Source organism: Monodelphis domestica, chromosome 4, assembly GCF_027887165.1.
Source record: "Monodelphis domestica isolate mMonDom1 chromosome 4, mMonDom1.pri, whole genome shotgun sequence".
In the NCBI taxonomy this organism is placed as follows: Eukaryota; Metazoa; Chordata; class Mammalia; order Didelphimorphia; family Didelphidae; genus Monodelphis; species Monodelphis domestica.
Genome location: NC_077230.1, coordinates 46,150,960 through 46,172,168, shown reverse-complemented (window position 1 = coordinate 46,172,168; position 21,209 = coordinate 46,150,960). Strand labels below are relative to the sequence as shown.

The 21,209-nt window shown below is 36.1% G+C and overlaps 1 protein-coding gene across 6 annotated transcripts in view; it reads left to right on the top strand.

Annotated features, from left to right (window-relative positions):
- Nucleotides 1-1,124: 1,124 nt before the first annotated feature.
- KLHL15 (kelch like family member 15) overlaps nucleotides 1,125-21,209 on the top strand; it is a 58,953-nt gene continuing 38,868 nt past the window's right edge. For 2 of the 6 annotated variants that reach the window (XM_056793363.1, XM_007493412.3), the window contains exons 1-3: nucleotides 1,125-1,282; nucleotides 2,008-2,300; nucleotides 15,262-15,728. The gene's annotated coding sequence lies outside the window, so the exon portion shown is untranslated. The other 4 variants (XM_016433380.2, XM_007493411.3, XM_056793362.1 and 1 more) reach the window with 3 other exon arrangements.

Here is a 21,209-nt window from a genome sequence, read left to right as displayed (position 1 = left end):
GTTTTAAAAAATTGTCCATATAATTTAATTTTACCCAGATGTTTGTTGATCGTCTAGTGAAAAACCAAACCCAGAATGGCATTTAATCCTTTATGTTTAATAACAATGAATCTCTTAAGGTATTTTTGTAGTTGGAACAATGACCTTCCAATATTTTATTTCTTTCACCTTTCTTAGAAGAAAACTAATATCAATAGATTTATAAAACAGCTGTATGTTGCAGTTTTATATGAGGAAAAACAGAGACAAAAAAATCAACATTTTAATAGTTTTAACTAGAATCTGGGTGTTTGATATGTAAATAAATATTGGTTGTGACTTGCCTACTCAAAATATTCTGAAATGTTCTGCCATTTTCTTTTAGTGAAGACGAAATTAATAGAGCAGTGTTTTAGATCGCTCAAATCATTTCTCTGAATGATGCATATTGCCATTTTCTATAAATTATCCACCACTGGGAGATGTAGTGCTTAACATGTAATTGTTGTGCACTAAGCCTAGAGGAAGTGTGATGCAATACTTCAGTGCAAGTTGCCTTATAAAAATGATGTCATTTAATTCGAGTGTAATCATTTTTAAAACACTGAAACTGTGTCCGTGCTCAACATCTTCCCTTTTCTCTTTGGCCTTTCTCCCTACACTCCCATCCACTTGGTCGAAAGGGGATTTACTATTCGTTCCTATAACCTAAAGAGCTGCATGTATCTTCAGTACACATTAGGGACAACCCGGAGTGAAATAACGAACATCTTTGCCTCTGGCGAATGGCCAGGTGCTAAACCCCTTGTGCACACACGCACAAAAACAAGCGCTTGATAGCCTTAAAACACCGTAGAAGCCCTAAAGGCCGCTACCTAGGCTGGGATCAGCCGACAGAGCAGAGCTATGAAAGGCAACAGTAACCCTCAGGAGTTTTAATTTTATAGTTATAGTCCGTCATCCAGGGGTTCCCTTGGGATCTAGGCTGGGGCAGAGTGAGGGGAAGTCGGACGATATTTATTCCGTAGTGGGTCGACAGCCTTTTTCGGAGGGCCCAGAGTAGAGAGGATTTGGGTGAATAGCAGGAGGCGGGAGGGGGGTGGGGGATGATGACGGTATGATACGTGGGCCGGCGCCACCTCAGTCCCTCTCGCTCAGTGTCCGGTTACTCCCGAGCCCAGTCTGGTTAGTGTATTCGGCCCACAGGTGGCGGTGGCGGTGGCGACGGCGGCGGAAGTGACGCACGCGCGGTGCCTGGCGTTAGAAAGAAAGATGGCGGCGCTGGCGCTGTACCAGGGGGAAGGTAAATACCGGTCAGGGCTGCCGTTGTTGCTCTGGGGAAACTAATCTTGCTTCCTTCCGACCTCTTTCTCAGCCTCACGGCCTTTCCGGGAATGGAGAGAGGAAGGGGGCGGGGGCGGCCGAGGATACCTTCCCTCTCCCTTCTGCTCTCCCTCCTCTTGTTCCCCACCCCCTTCTCTTCCCCCTCCACCCTTCGCGGGTTTCACCCTAGGAGTCTCCGGCGCTGCCGCGGCGACGGACCGACCCAATTGAGGAGCAGACGAACTGACTAATTCAGCGGGCGAACTGAGCAGCTACGGTCGGGGGGGGGGGTGGTCTTGGCCGACCCCGGGCAGGGTTCCGCGGCGGCTGCCGGCTTCGGTTCCGGCCCACGGTCATACGGTCACTGGGGAGTAAGCGGCGGCGCGGGGAGGAGCTCGCCTTCCCGGCGTGGCTGAGCTCGGTACCCTCAAGGGAGGCGCGGGGACGAGCTGTGCTGCTAGGGTCAAGGCGGGCGGCTCCTTTTCCCGAGTCCCCCCCCCCCTTCCAGACTCCCTCCCCCAGCCCCGGCTTCTCCGCTAGCCGGCCGCCCCCGGCTGCCTATTACCCCCCCCCCCCCCAGCCGAGTTACTCTTGCAGGTATTGCCGTTATTTTCGTTACTCGTCCCTCTGAAGCGATGCCGGTATCCCCGGGGCGAGGACGTGGGGGGGACACCCCGGGAGACTGAATGGTTTGTTTATCCCCAGGGCAGGGACGGCGGGGGCCGCAGCCACCCCAGCAGCCGGCGCGCAGGCTCCCCCCACGCTGGCCTCCTCGAGGTGCCCCGGTCCCAGCCTGGAGGGAGGAGCCCCTCTAGAGGTGAGAGGAACCAGAGGAGGAGCAGTAGCAGGAGGACGAGGAGGGTTCAGTCTTAATGGCCTGTGCAGCCCTGGGTCTTCCCTCTTCGACCGAATCCGGGGACGCCTATTAATACCAATGGCGGAGGTGCTTTTCCTGATGCAGATGCCAGTCCACTCTTAACTGGACCAAGACCATCAAGGTGTGTATCTTGTCTCACCTGCCTAATCTTTGAGAGAGGAGTTTGGAGAAAGCAACTATTTAGGAAACCTCAGGGGCTCTGCCCTTTTGAAATATTTCTGTAAGAAAGTTATTAGAGCTAGGTTTCTTAACTACATTGGATTTATAGTTTCTGTTATGCCCCGATCCTTAATTTGTCATTAGCTTTTTATTCATTAAAATGGTTAAAAAATTCTTTTGGCCTGATGTATTTGCTGTTTTGAAAGCACTACACCCCCCTCCCCCCCAATCCCTACAGAGTCACATTTCTTAGAGTCGTGCAAGATTGCTACATTTTTTGAGATGATGGTTATAGTTGGAAACTTTGTAAATATATTCTAAAGGATACAAGTCTTTCCCTTCCATATTTTGAGATTTTAACATCGAAGAGAGCAATGTAACATGTAGCAACTTTTTGCTTGACTTTTTTACCTCATTTATTTTCTTACATAATTCTAGACATTTTATATAGTGATACAGCCAAATGGGCCTTCTTGCTATCCTCTGAATTCAGCATTTCATCTCCCATCTGTGCCTTTCCACAGTGACCGAAATTATATTCTTTCCTAACCTTCAGGTTCTTAGGATTCCTAACTTTATTCTAGATTCAGTTCAAGTACCATCTCCTAAAAGATGGCTTTGCTGATTTGTCCATCACTCCCAATTGTTAGTGCTCTACCACAGTGCTTTGCATGCAGTAGGCATTCATTAAATTTTACTGAATCAAACAGAGCCATTTGGCCATGAGCTTTAAAAATTTTTTAATTCTTTTATTTCTTTTAAAAAAATAATTTTCTCTTCCTATCCCTTATTCCTATTCTCTTCATTGGGGGAAAAACCCCCACCAAAGAAACTTTTGTAAGAAATATACATAGTGAAGCCCCCCCCAAAAAATTTACATTGGCCTTGTCCAGAAATTGTATTCCTCATTTTGCACCTTGAGTCCATCACCTCTTTAACTGGAGATGAATAACATGTTTCCTCTTTGGTGCTCTGGAATTGTGGTTGGGCACTTCCTTAATGAGAATTCTTAAATCTTTCAAAGTAGTATTCCTCTATGAAATGAGTGTGATTTCCGACATGGCCAATATATGAATTTTTTTTTTGACCATTCATATTTGTTATGAGGATATTATTTCAATTTTTAAAAAGATTGTTCTGTTGAGGATGGGGAGAAAGAGTGGAAGATCCAGATAACATTTTTTTAAAAAAGATTTTTTAAAAAAGTAGTTTGCCTTGACAATGTTACTGTATAATTGTTCGCCTAGTTCTGTTCACTTTACACTGCATCAGTTCATACAAATGTTCCCAGGTTTCTCAGAATATTTTTTCATCATTTCATATGGCACAATAGTATTCCATTACTTCTATATACTCTAATCTCTTTGGCTACTAACCAACTTCTGGGCACCCCCTTGGTTTCCAGTTCTTTGCTACTACAAAGAGAGCTGCTATAATATACATTTTTATACATCTTTCATTGATTTCTTTGGGTTACAGATTTAGTAGTAGTACTGTTGAGTCAAAGGGGATGCACAATTTAGTAACTTTTTGTGCAGTTCCATATTGATTTTCTGAATAATTGGACCATTTCCCAGATCCACCTGTCCTCCATTATTGTGCCCTTTTTTGTTAGTTTTGCCAATCAGATGGGTATGAAGTGGAACCTCAGAGTTGCTCTGATTTGCATTTTTCTAATTTTTAGCTATTTATAGTATTTAAACATTTTTGTATTTCTTTTCTTGAGAACTGCCTGTTTGTATTCTTTGACTCCTTTTATTCTGGGGAATGGCTCTAATAAATTTGAAGTAGTATCTTATGCATCTTGAAAATAAGACCTTTATCAGAGAAACTGATTACAAAAAATTCTACTAGAAAACCGTTTCTCTAATCTCTGCATGGTTTTGTTTCTGCAAACAATTTCTAATTTTTTGTTAATCAGACTTGTCTTTAAGGCACTTTTTAATGTAAACTATTATCTTAAGTTGTTTTGATTATGTGAACTATAATCCTTTATAGCACATTATCTTTAAAGTACTTTTACATTTGTAAAGTAAATTGCAATTAAGAAAGAAAAATTTTTTAGTAAAATAATTTCCCCAAGGTGTCCCATTTAATCTGGTTTAAGCAGACTAATGGTCAGTATAAAGTGCACAATTACATGAAATCTGAAGATGCTCTTGAGTTACAGGTACAGTAGTGCATCTATGCATCCCTAATTACTATAGAGATATAAACTAATAGTAACTCACATTTTTAATAAATTCCTTACAGTTTAGAAAGCATACTTCTTTATTTTATAAATGAAGAAATTGATAGTCATATGCTTTACTTGTTTTAGAACTGAGCCTTAACTAGTTCTAAGTACATACAAATATTAAAAAAAAAAAAACCTAACTCGAGAGACTGTTACAGGTCAGCATCAGTTTGATTTGTTTTTCTTTTTAAATGTAATTCAATACATGTTCCCAAAGGGAATGCATGTGAAAACGACCAAATTTTTGTAGACCAAGTTTACTGAGCTCATTTACAAAATATTTAATATATATATTTAAATGACATCAATATGATATTCATTTTATATGTAACCAAAATAAAATGTGTAATTTGGATTGGTCAAAAGACAAATTGACTCATAAATTATTTTACAATGCTGTGTAGGTGGGTGAATTGTCTTTTAAAAAAAGATAGAAGATGTTTTATTTAAAACATTTTTTAAAATTCACAAATTTTCTATTGTCTTAATCCCATTTGATCTCAGCATGCTATGGTGTTTTTAAAAGGCAGTAAAATATCTTAAAACCATTATAAGTTTGTAGTAGTAGAATACCAAAATCAGGGCCTACTAAAAAATATAAGATGCATTAGTTTAAAACCATATTCCAAATATAAAATTCCCACAGAAGTGTTCAGTGATAATTTCAACTCTTTGTGCTTTCTTCTTGTTCCCTGGAGCCAAAACCTGGGAAGCTACTATCAGAACTACTCTGTTGATTATTACAGGATTTTGTAAGGATTCCATTCATAAAAGACTGTTGTTAAGTAGAAAAGGCATTAGATTTAGTCAGGTGGCCTAGATTTATGTATTAAATAGTTTCTTTGAGTATAGTGCTACTTTAAAAAAATTTTTCTGAGCCTCATTTTGGTGTTGAGACTCAAGTTAGTGAATGTAAACATATTGTTCATAAAATGATACTTAAATGTAACAGCTAACAGAATTAGCCTTTGCTCCTTCCTAAAATTTTATTTACTACAGATTATTTGCTCTGTTATAATGCTTGAAAATCTTGCATTTCTGAAATGAAGAGAAATGGAAGACAGGGTATTATAGATGCCAGAATTAAGAATAATTGATGTACTGTAACATCTTACTCATAAGTGTTGTAGGTAATATATATGTTGTACTGCTTACTGTTATTTCAAAATCTTAAGAGAATTGATAATTATGTCTCAGGAATGAAACTGTTGATTTGCTTTTTGGTTTCATTAGGAAACACCGTGAGGTTAAAGGAATAAGAAAAGTAAAAAACATTATTTTCAGAATTGAAAACTATTGGTTCTTTAATTTCATCCGGCTTAATGAACTAGTCTATAATTCTCATTGAAATAAGAATAATGGGATTTTACACTTTATCTCTGACTTTATCTTTGACTTTAACTGATGAGCTGAAACTAAGTACTTTTAAGTGTTTATAAAAACTTTTTAAAAATTAATTTATTTTTAGCATTCATTTAAAAGAAATTTTGAGTTCCAAATTTTCTTTCTCCCTTCAACCCTTCTCTCCCCCATCCCTCCATATTGAGAGGGCAGGTAACATGATTAGGTAATAGATCTTCAAAGTAGACCTATGTCAGACCTCAGTCATTCAGAGATGAGCATTTTAATTATTATACCTTTTGTGAAAAAAATAAGAAATAGATAATTCTGTTTTTGTTGGTATGTAATTTATAAGATTTTGGTATCTATTTCTTAATAGAAGTTCTTGCTAGTATTCTCTCTGGATCTGCTCTCTATAGATTATAGAAGCTAGTGGATTTTTTTAATGACATCACTATTGGAGCACTTCTAAACCTAATAATGAGCAGTCCTCTATTAGGTAAGAGACTTCATGTAAAACAACATTTTAAAGACATTTACATTAGTAACCATTAACAAATATTCAAATATCCAAATAAGAATTTTCATAAAATTACCCAGGAATCCATAAACCAACATTATTTACAGTTTATATTTAGAAATGTTTTAAAACACACACACAAATACATATACTTTAAGAAACTCAAGCTAATTTTATTTCCATGACTTCTCCATTAGTTTTTCTTTTGTGCACTTTTTAAAGATTTTGTTGTTGTTATTATTATTTAGATAGTTGTAATCATTATGTTTATTTTAGGAGAAAGATCCCCAAACGTATGTAAGTTCTCTTCAACTGCAGTAATTGTTTCCAATTTGATAACTGGTTTCTAGATTTGTTTTACTAGCAAACAAACTCTGGATTGTAGTATGTTATGGGAAGAAACACTGGACTTGGAGTCAGAAGACATGGGTCTGAATGCTTTTTCTGTCCTTTATTTTACCTATAATGGGTAATAATTCACTTAATCTTTCTAAGCCTTAGTTTCCTTATCTACAGAAGGGGAATAATAATTTTTGCATCACCTACCTCATGGTGTTACTGTAAAATCCTTTATTGACTAAAATATAAAGCCACATGATCTTATTCTAGTGACTTTTCTCTTCAACTGTGAAAATCTCAACTCATTCATATCTGCGTATTCTGTAGGAGGCAATGTGGTATAGTGGAAAGAGTACTGCTTCTAGAGTCAGATGAGCTGGGATCAAATCTTACCATTGAAGTTTATGGCAAGTCATAATCTTCCTAGGGCCCAGTTTCCTCTGTATCTGTATCAAGGGAGGGGATTGGACTAGGTGATTTATGAAGTTTATTCCCCCTCCATATCTCTAATGTAGTCATTTTGAGGTAGGGGGAATGTAAATTTTGTGCCCAGTGTCTGAGAAAGCAACTGTTACATTTGAAAAGTATAGGATTTTAAATAATTTAAAAATGAATGTAGGAAGAACATGAAAGCTTCTATTAACCACTTTGGGTTTTTCACATATGTATTTTACATTTTCCTACATTGTTATAATTGCAGGTTTTGGGCCTTGGAATCAGAATATCAGCTTTATAACATAAATCATAACATTTGAATCCTTTGCCTCTAATTGTTCTCATCCGTTTTCCCTCATCAGAGTTCTTACCTTATTGGTCCCTTGTGAGTTCTTGCTGTTAGGAATTTCTGGGATATAAATAGCAATAATACTTCAAGGATAGTGAAAAGAGAACACAGTTTTAATGTTTGTCATCCATTGCTTAGAACATATTCTTTTTACTTTTTTTTATTAAATAATTATTCATGTTTAGTGAAAGTAGGAGACTTTCCCTTAGTCAGTGGCATGCTTATTAAAGCAGGAGATAATAATAGTTTCCTCTCAGTTTAAGGTTAAAGGAATTCACCTCACATTTTGTAATTTAGTCTTTTTTTACTCTTGAGAAACCATTCAATTGGGAATTCTAAAGATGAAGTGTAGTATTTTTCCACAGAAAATTGCATGTGTAGATTATGAATTACAAAGTTCCTATTAACTAGTTAGGTTTTTCAAAAGTAAGCATTTAAAATATCTGTCCAGTTACTGAAAATATTTTCTAGTTACATTCTTGAGATTCTGTAAGATTTTTCCTTTCCTTCCCACTTCCAGCATTAACTTTTTTCAAAGTGGCTTAAGTTTATAACTCCCTAACAACTACTTGGAAATTTCATTTATTTAATTGCTCTGTAACAATTTGATAGATAACTTCTTTAAATTTTACATGTAGATGTATATGCATACACATACCCATATCATCTATTTTAGTATCAATTCTAAAACAGAAGTGGCAAGGGCTAGTCAATTAAATTTTAAGTGACTTGCCTAGTGTCACATAGCTAGGAAATATCCGAGTTCAAATTTGAACCTAGGTCCTCTGAACTCCAGGCCTGGTGGTCTATCTATTGTGCTATCTTTCTACCCTTACAAACAAAACTTGGTTTATTTTTTGTATCCTTGAGCATTTTGTTCGTTATGTTTTTACCCCTCCTTCCCTATGTATTCTCTCTCTCTCTCTCTCTCTCTTTCTTTCTCTCTCTCTCTCTCACACACACACACACACACACACACACATTCCTCCTATTTCTTTCTGCTGTCTTTGTTTTTCTCACTAATTTATAGAATTGGGTTTTTAAATGGGAAGGGACTGTAGAAATTTCCTAGGATTATAGTCTGTCATACACAGATGAGGAAAATGTGGCCTTACATGATTTTTCCAAACCTACTAACTTCACCTACTTTAGTAGCAAAGGCAAGACTAGAATGTTCAGATTCTTTTTGCCCCATTATATATAATGTATATACTGTTGAGTGTTCATTATCTAGCAATGTTTGACTTTAATAACTTTTTCATTGAAATATCATTGTTGCAACCAGAAGTCTTCATTTAAAAAGAAAAGAGTAAAAGTCTCTAGTTTAAATCATCTGTAGGTTGATTGTTTTAACACACTACAGATTTTAATCTAGAAACAATGTTATTAGTAGTGGCTGGTGTCTCAGGTTAACCCAGTAGAGTTCACTTAATTTATGATGTAGCTAAAATGAATGTACCTTGTGAAAAATGTTAAAAGTCAGCCACTTCAGTGAAGAACTGGGAAGAAAACTGGCTCTGTAATCAGAAGACCTAGATTTAATTGTGAGCTCTTAGGCAAAGTATAAACTCACTGGATTTCAGTTTTGCCATTTGTAAAAATGAAGGGGTTGGACTAGGTGACTGTTGAGTTCTCTTTCAATCCTAGATTTACCAATCAAAATGCATTTATTAAGTGTCTACTATAAATGTACCAGGTACTGTGCTAGGCTCTGGAAATACGATTTTAATAAGTTGTTTTCTTACATATATATTTTTTATTTCTTATATTACCACAGTTATCTCAAGTATCCCTTTCCTTCTTTCCCCTCCTAGAGAGATATCATAAACAAATAGTATATTTTTTAAAGGGGGGACAAGTCATATATATATATACATATATATATACATATACATATACATATATATATATGTATATGTATATATATATCTTTTTATATATATAACTGATATATTGAAAAAGCCCCTGAAAACATGTTCAATGTGTAACACATGTGGACCACCACAATGTAGGTCAGAGATATCTTCATTTCTCTCCATTTGAATATTGCTTTTTCTTTATAATTTTGTTATATATGCTTTTGATTTTTTGTTGTTATTGTTCTTTCCATTTTACATTGTTGAAATTATTGTGTATGTTGGGGGTTGTTTTTTGGCTCTACTTCACTGTGCATCAGTTCGTATAGATCTTTCCATATTTCTGTTTATCACATATATTTTTAATAGCACAGTAATATTCCATTATGTACCACAGTTTGTGTAACCATTCTCTAACTGGTATCTTCACTTTCTAATTCTTATCTATATCACAGGTGCTACTATAATTATTTTGGAGTATATGGGAAATTTTTTTCTTATCAATGGCTTTCCTGGAGTATAAGTATAGTAATAGTATTTCTGGTTCAAAAGGTATAGACACTTTTTTGAAACCCTTGCTTTCTTTGAATTGATAATAAGTATTGGTTCCAAGGCAGAAGAATGGCAAGGGCTAGGCCACTGGGGTTAGGTGACTTACCCAGGGTCAGAGAGCTAGGACATATCTTAGGCTAGATTAGAAGGTCTAGACTTTTTAATCACTTTATTTACATACATACATACATACATACATACATAATATTGCTTTTCAAAATGGTTACACCATTTCACAGTTTCATCAACAATGAAGTATATAAATATATAAATCATTTTTGCCAGGTTATGGGGCACGAGGTGAAACGGCATTGTTTTGATTTACATTTAAATTATTTGGAACTAACAACTGTGACATTACTAATAATATAATTACAAAGAATGAAACAATCCCTTCTATGCTTATGAGCTTTGATTCTATGAAATTAGAATGTGGTATTGTAAAGGTGAAATTATGGCTGAGACTGAATGTATAATTAATTTTGGTCACCAAGGATTTAATTTATAAAATCGTAATGAAAAAACCAAGTCAGCTGGAAATTTTATGTTGTTTTAATTGATAGTGGAGGAGATTAAGGAGAAGGAAGAAGGAAAGGAGTAGGTTTTTCTCCCCCACAAGGTTTTGGAGTATGAAGGAGGAAAGAATCAGCCTGACCTCCAAAGGGGCTCAGCTAAGATGCCCGAACCTGAAATCAGCTCCAGGGCAAAACTCACCACCGAACTCAGACAATAGCCACCACCATGCCAAGATGAGACAGGAAGTGATGTGCCTTATATAGACAGTTTTACATCACTTTCCTACATCTCATCTGTACCAATGATAACTTAGCTTGACTTAGGACAGCCCAGAGGTCTGTCCTTTTTTTTTGCACATGTCTGTTGAAGGCCATTTCCTCAGATAATTAAATCTTGAGTTTGATGCAGACCTCCCTAATCTTGTTAAACTAAGAAGGGTGTATGTAGAAGGGTGAATGTAGAGTTTTTAAGACCTGATTCTGTTATTCCAAGTATCTCCATTGTTATTGATCAGGAAATAGCTAAATCAGATCTTCTAAAGAATGGTCTGATTAGGGTGGAATAGTTTTAAAATTCACAGTATTTTTAGGATCTTCTCAGTATAGATCACCAGCAATCCCAGTCAGGTGACTTTGATACTCACACTAGATCATAAATTCCTTAACAGCAGGAATTGGTCCACACATCTTTGTGTCCTTTAAATGTCTAGGGATAGGGGGCAGCTGGATAGCTCAGTGAATTGAGAGCCAGGCCTAGACTAAAATCTGGCCTCAGATACTTCCCAGCTGTGTGACCCTGGGCAAGTCACTTGACTCCCATTGCCTACCCCTTACCACTCTTCTGCCTTGGAACCAATACACAGTATTGATTCCAAGATGGAAGGTAAGGGTGAAGGTAAGGGTTTAAAAAAAAATGTCTAGGGATACTTTTTAAAATATTGCACACTATATGAATGTGATTGAATTGGTCTCACATAAGTATTTTGTTATTGTTGTTCAGTTGTTTTTTTTAATTATGCCCTACTCTGATGACCCCATTTAGAGTTTTCTTGGCAAAGTTACTAGAGGGGGTTGCTATTTCCCTCTCTAGCTCATTTTATAAATAAGGAGAGTGGGGCAGACAGGTTTAAGTGACTTGCTCAGGGTCACACACCTATTAAGTGTGTGAGGCTAGAATTAAACTCAGAAAGAGGAGTTTTCCTGACTCCATCTGGAATTCTACCCTCTGTGCCACCTAGCTATTCCCCCATAAGTGGAATCTCAACTCCGTCTTTGGTGTCATAAAGACCATGAATGAGATAAAGAAGCAATATAGAAGTACAGATTGTGACTATACTGCTTTTCTTCCCCTTTCCGCCATGGTTTGTTTTTTGATGTCACTTGTGTTGTTTCAGGAACTCTTTCATTACTAGATGATAGGACTCTATAGTCCTATAGCATAAGAGGGAAGGAGAAAGATTGTCCAAGATTTTCCACATCCTAACTGATTGGGATAAATTAAATTTTTCTAGACTGGAAGATGTTGGGGGGGAGTGTGTGAGAGCCATACCATGGAGTCCTTATTGTAAAAACTGATGATGGCAGCTTCTTTGGGAAGAGGAGATAAGGGTACCATAGAGAAAGCAAGGGAACATATAAAGGTTGAGAAGTATCAATATTAACTTTATCGAGATGTTTAAGATGCCTACTTACATAGGTATAGAGGTTATTGGTAAAAATCTCTTTCATCTGGCAACAGGCTTATAAATTAGACAAATTAAAATGAAAAAATATTTATCTTTGAACTTGGGAGAGTTGGTTCAATTAATTCAAATCCACAAACGTTTTAAAAGTATCTACTCTATGCAAGGAAATGTTCTGGGGTAGGGTTGATATGCAAACATGAAATAAAGCAAAAACCCTGTCATTATAGAGATTGCAGTCTAGTAGTGGGATTAAGATTTGTATAGGAACAACAGTATTATAAGACAATACATGATAGATGCAGAGAAGAGATAAAGTGCTCTGAGAAAGGATTGGGTGAAGTCTCTCACCTGAGAAGAACAGAGAGCGTTTCATGAAAGAAGTGGTATGTCAGTTAGACCTTGAAGGAAGAAATTTAGAGCTGGAGAGATATACCACTCTATTTAGAAATCTGAAGCAACTCAATTTTAGGGATAAGGGGAATAAAGATAGGGAAATTTTAAGATGAGAATGACAGGAGAGTGAGTCTAATTTGGGTTTTATAGTATAGGAAAGAGAGTATTATACTGGAGCCCAATTACAGAGTGCTTTGAATACCAGGATAAGAAATTAATATTTTATTTGGTAGGCAGTGAGAAGCCACTTAAAATTTTTAATAATAAAATGAGGCCATAGAGTATTACATTGTTAAACTTATGGTAATATTGTGATTGATGGATTGGATGAGACCAAGATATGGGGTAAGGAAAACCATTTAGGTTATTACATTCTGGAATCGTAGAATTTGAGAATTGGATAGAATTTCCATCTAGTCCAGCCTATGCATGAAGAAATTCCCACCGTAACATTTGACAAGTCGTTGGTTATTCAACCTCTTCTTGAAGACTCCATTACATCTCTAGGCTAGCCAATCCACTTTGATACAGCTTTAATTGTTAAGAAGTTTTTCCTGATATCAAATTTAATTGATCTCCTTGCAATTTTCAAAATTAAGATTGGGAGAGGGGGAAATTTTGTTATCAAATATTTGGTAAGTGTCTGATATTCAAGATCTAGGGAAATAACACACACAAACACGACCAACTTCCAATAGGTAAGTGGTTAAAAAATAGGAAAAAACAATTCTGAAAAGATGACTCATACTTTTAAATACCGTGTGAAATGAGAAATGAAAATCAAAGCAACTTTATATTCTTCCCTCATAACCAGCAAATTGACCAAGGTAACAAAAGATGGAAATAGTCATTGTTAGAGGGTTTGTGGAAAGATGGGCATATTGATAAACCATTGGTGAATTTGAGATTTGGTCTAACAGTCTGTCCAAAAAATTTGGAATTATGCTAAGAGAATGACTAAAATATCCATACCCTTTAATTCAGAGATTCCATTGCTGGAAAATGCCCCAAGGAAGTTGTTAATGGGGATGGGGGAGACATATATTCCAAAATATTTATTGGAATGCTTTTTTTTTTGTTATAATAAAGATCTAGAAAGAAAAGAAATGCACACTGAGAGACAATATATGATAGGTCATGGGACTTGGGACACAAGAAGACCTAGGTCCTAATCCTACATGGGATATGAGGTCCAAATCCTACATTAGATATCCTCTGTGCCTTACTTTCCTCATCTGTAAAATGAAAGATTTGGACTTTGGTTGGTTCCTTCTAGCTTCAAATCTGTGATCCTTTGATTGGAAAATGACCATCAAGTTGTGAAATATGAATGTTGTTCTGTGTGTGTGTGTTATTTATCTCTATCATTAGAATATAACCTTTTTGAGGGCATGAACTGCTTCACTTTTTATTTTGCATCCTCAACACTTAACATAGTACTTGGCACATAGCAAAAGCTTAATAAAGTCTTAAAGAATGATATGAAGAACAATGATTATGTAGAATACTGCGGGGACTAAAAAGATTTGCTTACAGGAACTGTTAAAAAGTGAAGTGAGCAAACCCAGGAAAATATCAGTGACTACAATTTTAGTAGAAAGAACAGTAACAAAATATTGAAGCTGAATGTTATAAGCAAAAAGATGAAAAGGCATTTATTTACAAGTACTTAGTGTCAATAATATAAATAGAAAAAGATTGCCTCTGATCTCAAGGAGATCTTGAGGGAGACATCACATATAAGTAAAATGGTGACTAAAATAGAGGGAAACTTGGTGCACAACTTTATGGAAACAGATAATTGTGCATTCAGTACTGCCTCTAGAGTGAGATGTAGAGGAGTATGAGTTGATTTTCTGCTGCTTGTTCTAATTTTGGGCTGATAATTAAAATCAAGAAAAAAGTTTTTCCTCAAGCCTGCACTGTACCATCCCTAGCTGGAACTGTCAGTTATAGCAAATGGAGACATTTTGAATGCTGTGGATAAATACACTTACCTTGTCAGTATAGTTTCAGTATATTTTCACATAGATGATGAAGATGCATACATTGCCAAAGCTAGCTCAGTGTTTTGGAGGCTCTGAAAGGAAGTGTAGAAGAGAAAAGGTTTTAGGCTACCTACCAGACTTAAGATCTTCAGAACCTTGAGATCATTTAATTGTTGTATACCTGTGAATCCTGGATGGTCTACTAGTGCTGTGGAAATTAAACACTAGCTTGTACCCATTTATTTAGTACTGTAAGAAAAGGTTGAAGCTATAATTTTGCTTCTCCCCCCTCCCCCCAGTTGAAAAAGAATGCAGATAAAGCTTTTTGTCTGTCTGTAAACAAACCTTTTAAGATTGTAGGGTATAGAAAAGTAGACATGCTCTACTCCTCTTCTAAAGATCTCCTGACTCTTGGCATCAGGAAGACATGCCTCTTGGCTTTGGAAAGGAACTTCTTGAAGAGTGTAAATCAAAGAGAAAGTAAGGTTTGTTTTTTTTTTCCTCCTGGGAATCCAGAGCTAGAAGGTGTGCTTAGAAGGCTGTGGGTAGAGAAGGCAAAGCGATTGGCCATATGTGGCTGAATGGCTTCTTTTTCTCTGACCCATTTTTTATTATTTAATAAATAATTATAAATTAAGATACAGTCTCCAGAGAATTTTAATCTTAATACTGTCATGCCAGGAAATTGAATTGATTCCGTTTGAATTGTCTTAGGAAGATTCTGAAGATCACCTGGCAAGATAAGGTAATGGACACTGAGGTCCTTTCTGGAGCTGAACTGCCAAGCATTCAAATTCTTTTGCAGAGAGCACAACTCCACTGGGCTGGCTACATTGTTCAAATATCAAACGTATGTTTGCCTAAAAGACTTATTTTACAGAGAACTTGGACAAGGCAAGTGCTCTCACAGAGGTCAGAAGAAGCAATACACTCTCAAGGTCTCTCTGAAGAACTTTGGTATCGATTGTGAGACAGGGGAGACTGCCACAGTGTTCATACAGGTTATTTGTGCTAGACCTGTAGAACCTTCGGAACTTTTATTGGTCTGATCAGCCACTGTGGGACACATTGTACATTGACCCTGACACAGTGATGTCATTTTGGTCCTCTTGGACTATGAAGGACAGCTACCACCAATCACAAAGAAGATTCAGTTGCAGAGTGAATGGAAAGACCTAAAGGTACTGCAGAAGGGCAAATGGCAAGGCCTAAGAGTCCTATGGATGCTTTGGGGTGTCATAACATAACAATGTTCAGTATTCTGACAAATTCATTTATCAAAACTTGTTTAGCCATTCCTTAGTGGGCATCTACTTCACCACTACCAAAAAACCTAACCGTTATATTGTACATGAGATTATTGAGAAGAGAATGTAATTGGTATCCTTAGTGAAATGAATGATGAGACTGTGTTCCATAAATTCCCCAATATGAACCCCAAAATGAGAATGCACCTCTATTCTTTTTTTTGAAGAGGAAGGAATCTAAAGCTGTGGAACACTTTATAAAGTTGTGGACTTACTTATTTTGCTGAACCATTTTTTCTCTTTTTAATTCTTTGTTATAAAGAGAGTTGCCTTTTGGGAAGGGAAAGGAGTAGAGATGTGTTGGGGAAAGTAGGTTATACAAAAATAAAAGGTATTAATAAAAATTTAAGAAGCTCATGAATAGCTACAAGGAAATGGCTATAGAAAAGAAGAAACAGAGAGAACCGAGCTATTGTAGATTACAGAATTCACATGATTTGGCAACTGGATATGGGGGCTAATGGAGGAATCAGTGGTGACTGAGAAAGTGATAGTTCTATCAACAGAAACATACTCTGATGTTTCACTAGAGCATAGAAAGTGGAACATAGGATTGTCCTTGGGTTCTTAGAAGGCAAGAGCTTGTACTCCATTGGAATAGCAAAGCCCTGTCTAGCTTCAAATATAAGGCCAACAATAGATCATGTGTCTGTCTCCCAAGGGCCAGTTTACCTAAATTCTCTAGTCTCATTGCAAAATTAATAACTAAATGATTTTTTCCCTTTTGACCTCAATAATTCAAAAGGACCTAAGACAAAATATTGCTCTTCATAATTTTATTTCTCTGGGCTTTCGTTTTCTTATCTGTAATATGAGGAGGTTGAATTAGATGAACCATGAAGTCCCTTCCAGTCCTAAATCTTTTATTCCCTAAAGACCTCTACTAAGTCATGGAGGCCTTAAGATCTTTGTCTATAGAGGGAGAATTCATATTGATGAAATGATGCATATTTAGAGTATTCAGATTTGGCACAACTTGTGGAGATATATAGCAAACAGTTGGGAATACTGAACTAGAGTTCTAGGGAGAAGTTAAGTGAAGGTAAATATTTTTGAGTCCTCTGTATAGAGATAATTGCCTAGGGAGTAGATAAAATTGCTGAAACGGTTGAGTGTTGAATGGGAAGAGATCAAAGGACAGATCCTTGGGGAATACTAGTGTTTCCTGGAAGGGAGAGTAATGAGGTAGTAAAGGAAAAATAGTAGTTTATAGGAGAGATAAGACTCCTAAGCTGACTTGGGAGATAAAGGGGAAAAAATGTGAAGAAGGAGCAGTAGTTAACAGTGTCATACTGCAGGGAAATCAGAGGATGAAGATTTAAAAAGGCAAGTGACATTGCTGGTGAAGAAAGCAGCTTCAGTTGAATGTGAAGATGGAAATCACTTTGTAAGAGAGTAAAGAGTGAGTGAGTAAGTAGAAACAGCAATTATAAATTATTTTTCTAGACATTTATCTATAAAGGAAAGGAGAGAGAATTATAGCTTGAGGGGAGTAGCAGAATCTAGGAGAATTACAGCTTGAGGGGAGTAGCAGAGTCTAGGGAAAGTTTTAATTTTAGGAAGAGAGAAAGATCTAAGGCACTGGTAAATCAAGGGGGAAAAGAAGACAGTAGAAGGAGAGATTGAAAATGTAAGAGAGGGAAGAGGAATAATTGGAAGTTCCAAAGGAGATGGAAACAGGATCAAGGGGTGAAAAGGTTAGCCTTGTCATTATGAAGGGTTTTTTTTCATTTAAAAGCAAAGGAAACAGGAAAGAATAGGTAGAGACATAAAAGAGGATAGTTGAGTTCTAACAACCTTTTTCTATTCTTATGATGTCATGACATGTCCATGTTACTGACTAAAAATGTCAGTATATCAGTAAAGAATCTGTAATTTTATTGGTACTTCATTAACCACAGTAGATCATAATTTTTCCACACATAACAGACTATATTTTTGAATTCCTGTGGCTAAAAAAACACCAATTCACTACTAGTAAATAGTCTTCGGCCCAGACTGGGAAACTTTCCATCTTTAGGCCTGAACTTGAAAGTATATTGCCCTGTTATTACCATTTAGAACTTATGTTCCTCTGGCATAGCTATATTTTTTCAAATAAACTTTTATTGATAATTTTTATTTTTTTATCACCAGAATTTCTCCTAAAGGCTTAATATCTGTGAGAGCCATCTCATATAATGAATAACAGTTTTAAAGGGAAAAAAAGAGGGCAATAAAAATTAGCAAAACTGATCGATACATTGAAAAGATCAGAAAATATATGTAAAATTTCATACCTGTGCACCTCTTAGACCTTAGCAATGAAGGTGGGTGGGGTTGTTTTCTCCTATCTTGTTGGGGCCATGCTTATTCTTTATAATATTGCTATATTTACTTTGGATTTGTTGTGGTTCTTTCAGTTTACATTGTTATAGTTGTATGCATTTTTTCTTGATTGCTTCATTCTGCTTTAGGTTATGTAAGTTTTTAAATATTTCTCTGAATCATATTTGTTGCTTCTTACAGGACAGTACAATATTTTTTATGTTCATCTCCACACTTTTTTTTAATCCATTTTCTAATGAATGGGCATCTACTTTTTTTTTCTAGTTTTTTGCTATCACAAAAAAAAATGTGTTAAATATTTTAGTGTATATGAGGACTTTCTTTTTATCAATGACCTACTTTAGAGATTAGGTATATGCCTAGGAGTGGAATCTCTAGGTTAAATGGTATGAATATTATATTTTAGTCACTTTATTTGCATGATCCAAATTGCTTTCCAAAAGAGTTGTACTAATTCAGTGAATTCTCTACCAACAATGCACTGATGTGCTTTTCTTTCCTTAACCCCTCCAATATTAATTCTTCCCTTCTTTTATCATTTTTTTCCAATTTACAGGGTGTGAGATGAAACCTCAAGATGGTTTTTTATTTGTATTTTTCTCATTAGTGATTTGGGGCATTCTTTCATGTTAATAGTTTTCGATTTTGTTCATAACCTTTTGACCACTTAATCTTGGAATAACTTTCAAGAACCTAAGGTCACTACATCATAATGTACATCAGAATGAGTTTTTAATGAAGAGATGTCTATCAGTAGTCAGTTGTGAAAACTGTAATTGGGTCAACAATTCTTTAACTGCCTAATAATCATCTTGCTAGAGAGTTATTCTTAGGAACTCAGCATATCAAAACAAAATCATTAAGTCAAGAATAGCACATCTATAGATTTATGTCTGTTTTATTAGTTAGAAATATCCAAGATATGTTTTAAGTAAGTACTTTTGGGCTTTTCCCACCCAAATAGTGGCAGTGATAAACTTCTGCTAGCCAAACTGGCACCCTAATATAGTCTCATTGCCAGTGGCACACATTTGCAAAACTTACTGAGTATTGCCACATTGTTTGTCAGTAGGAAAAACTATTTGTTGAGCTTGTGAAGTTACCTGACCTTCAAGAATAATTTTCTATTAGCACTTTATAACAACCAGGCTGATTGGTTTAGACTGCATGATGTTGCAACTATTGAATGGATTTGGAAATCTATATTGGACAGAAATACTCATCTACATTTAGGGGACTGAATTCATGTTCTTAATGTTTGTATGTGTGTGTTTTAACTCTTACCTTCTGTCCTAGTAATAATTCTTAAGACAGAAGAGCAGCAAAGGTTAGACAGTATGGGTTAAGTGCCTTACCAAAGTTCATACAAGTAGGAAGTATCTGAGGTCAACATTTGAACCCGAGTCCTCTGGACTCCAGGGCTGGTGCTCTATCCACGGTGCTACTTAGTTGCCTCATTGTTTTACTGTTTTAAAAACATTAACTGCAATAAACTCAGGTATGTCAATACAGAGGAAATATACTTGAACTATATGAGGTTATTCACCAAGTATTTGAGTCCCTACTATGTGCATAATACTGTAATACAAATGAAATGAGTCAAAGACAGTTTTTTTCTAAGGTAGGATTTTGCTGATTTAGCACTTTTCATTTTCATTTAGAAATCATGATTATTGGACACATACCCCAATTTAGGAAATAAAAGTTTCACCATATACGTATAAATCAGATAAGCTTTACTACTTATTGTTTCATTAGACTTTCTGTGGTGACTTAAGGATCAAAATTATTTAAATTTGCAGTGATGTTAAAAAGTATCTTAGCTTCTACTATGTATCTTTATACATTTATAGACAGTACACTCTTTACGGCAGTACATTCCTGGAACCTGGGTTGCAAAAAAAAAATGAATAAAAACAAGTTAGCATTATTTTTCCCCCTTTTTGTTTTGTGGGGGAAACATTCAGGGATTTTTAACTTCTTAAGTTGTGCTCATGCATAGGTAAAGCATACTTTTGAGTAAGTATACATTAAGCTATTTGGAACATGTTCCAAGTTGTTGTGGTGAAAAATCACCTTTAAAGATTGTTATAATATTAATTTATGGTCACCAAGGAATTTACTTATGAAATTCCTAAAATGAAACACTCAAGTCAGAATGGAGTTTATGGTGGTTTAATCACAATGGGAGTAGGGAAAGGAGAGGGAGAGAAGGAGAGAGGAGAAAAGGGAAAAGGGTTAACTCAACCTTCTGGCCGAACCAGAGGGAGATTAGGCCCTAAGGCCAAAGTAGAAAGGAAAATCAGTCCTTGACTCACATGACCCATCTGAAGGAAAGCTGTCTGTGGGCGTCCTCTCTGCTCCAGTTCCTAGTAGCATGAACTGGTGTCTAGCCCTGTCCACAGGAAGTGAGCAAATTCCAATGTTCCCTACCTCATTTCCTGTGCCTCACAAGTGCCAATGGTGTCTTAAGCTTGGCTTAGGACAGCCCAGGTGGGCAGTTAGTTATTTCTGATTTGTCATTGACTAGCACATGCCCGTGTGCACAATTTTGGGTGCTAGACCAAGTAAGATAGAGATTTTAAAATTCACAAAGTATAACAGAATCTGCCAAGAGAGTAGTTTAAGGAGAGTAGAGATAGTTCTATTTTAGGTAGTGAATTAGCAAAGTAGTGTGAAAAGTGAAAACTAACTTAAAAGCTCAAATTATAAATTTATAAAATTTATAAATGATTTTTCTGTTGGCTTTTGATTTAAGCTCTGTTACATGATATTTTCACTTCCCCATATTGATATTTCAGTAATGTAATAATCATCCTCAGGCTAAGCTAAGGGTCATTTTCAGTAGAATTTGTGTTAGGTAAGTGTAGTTTGTTTCTTAGGAAAATTGATAAATAACATTTTAACTATCTACATATGTGTTATGGGTTTTTAAAATGCTTCAAAACCAAGATGAAATTATTAGACTAGTTAAAACCTGATTATATGCCATTATTAAGCCTGTACCAACAAATATAACATCTGAAA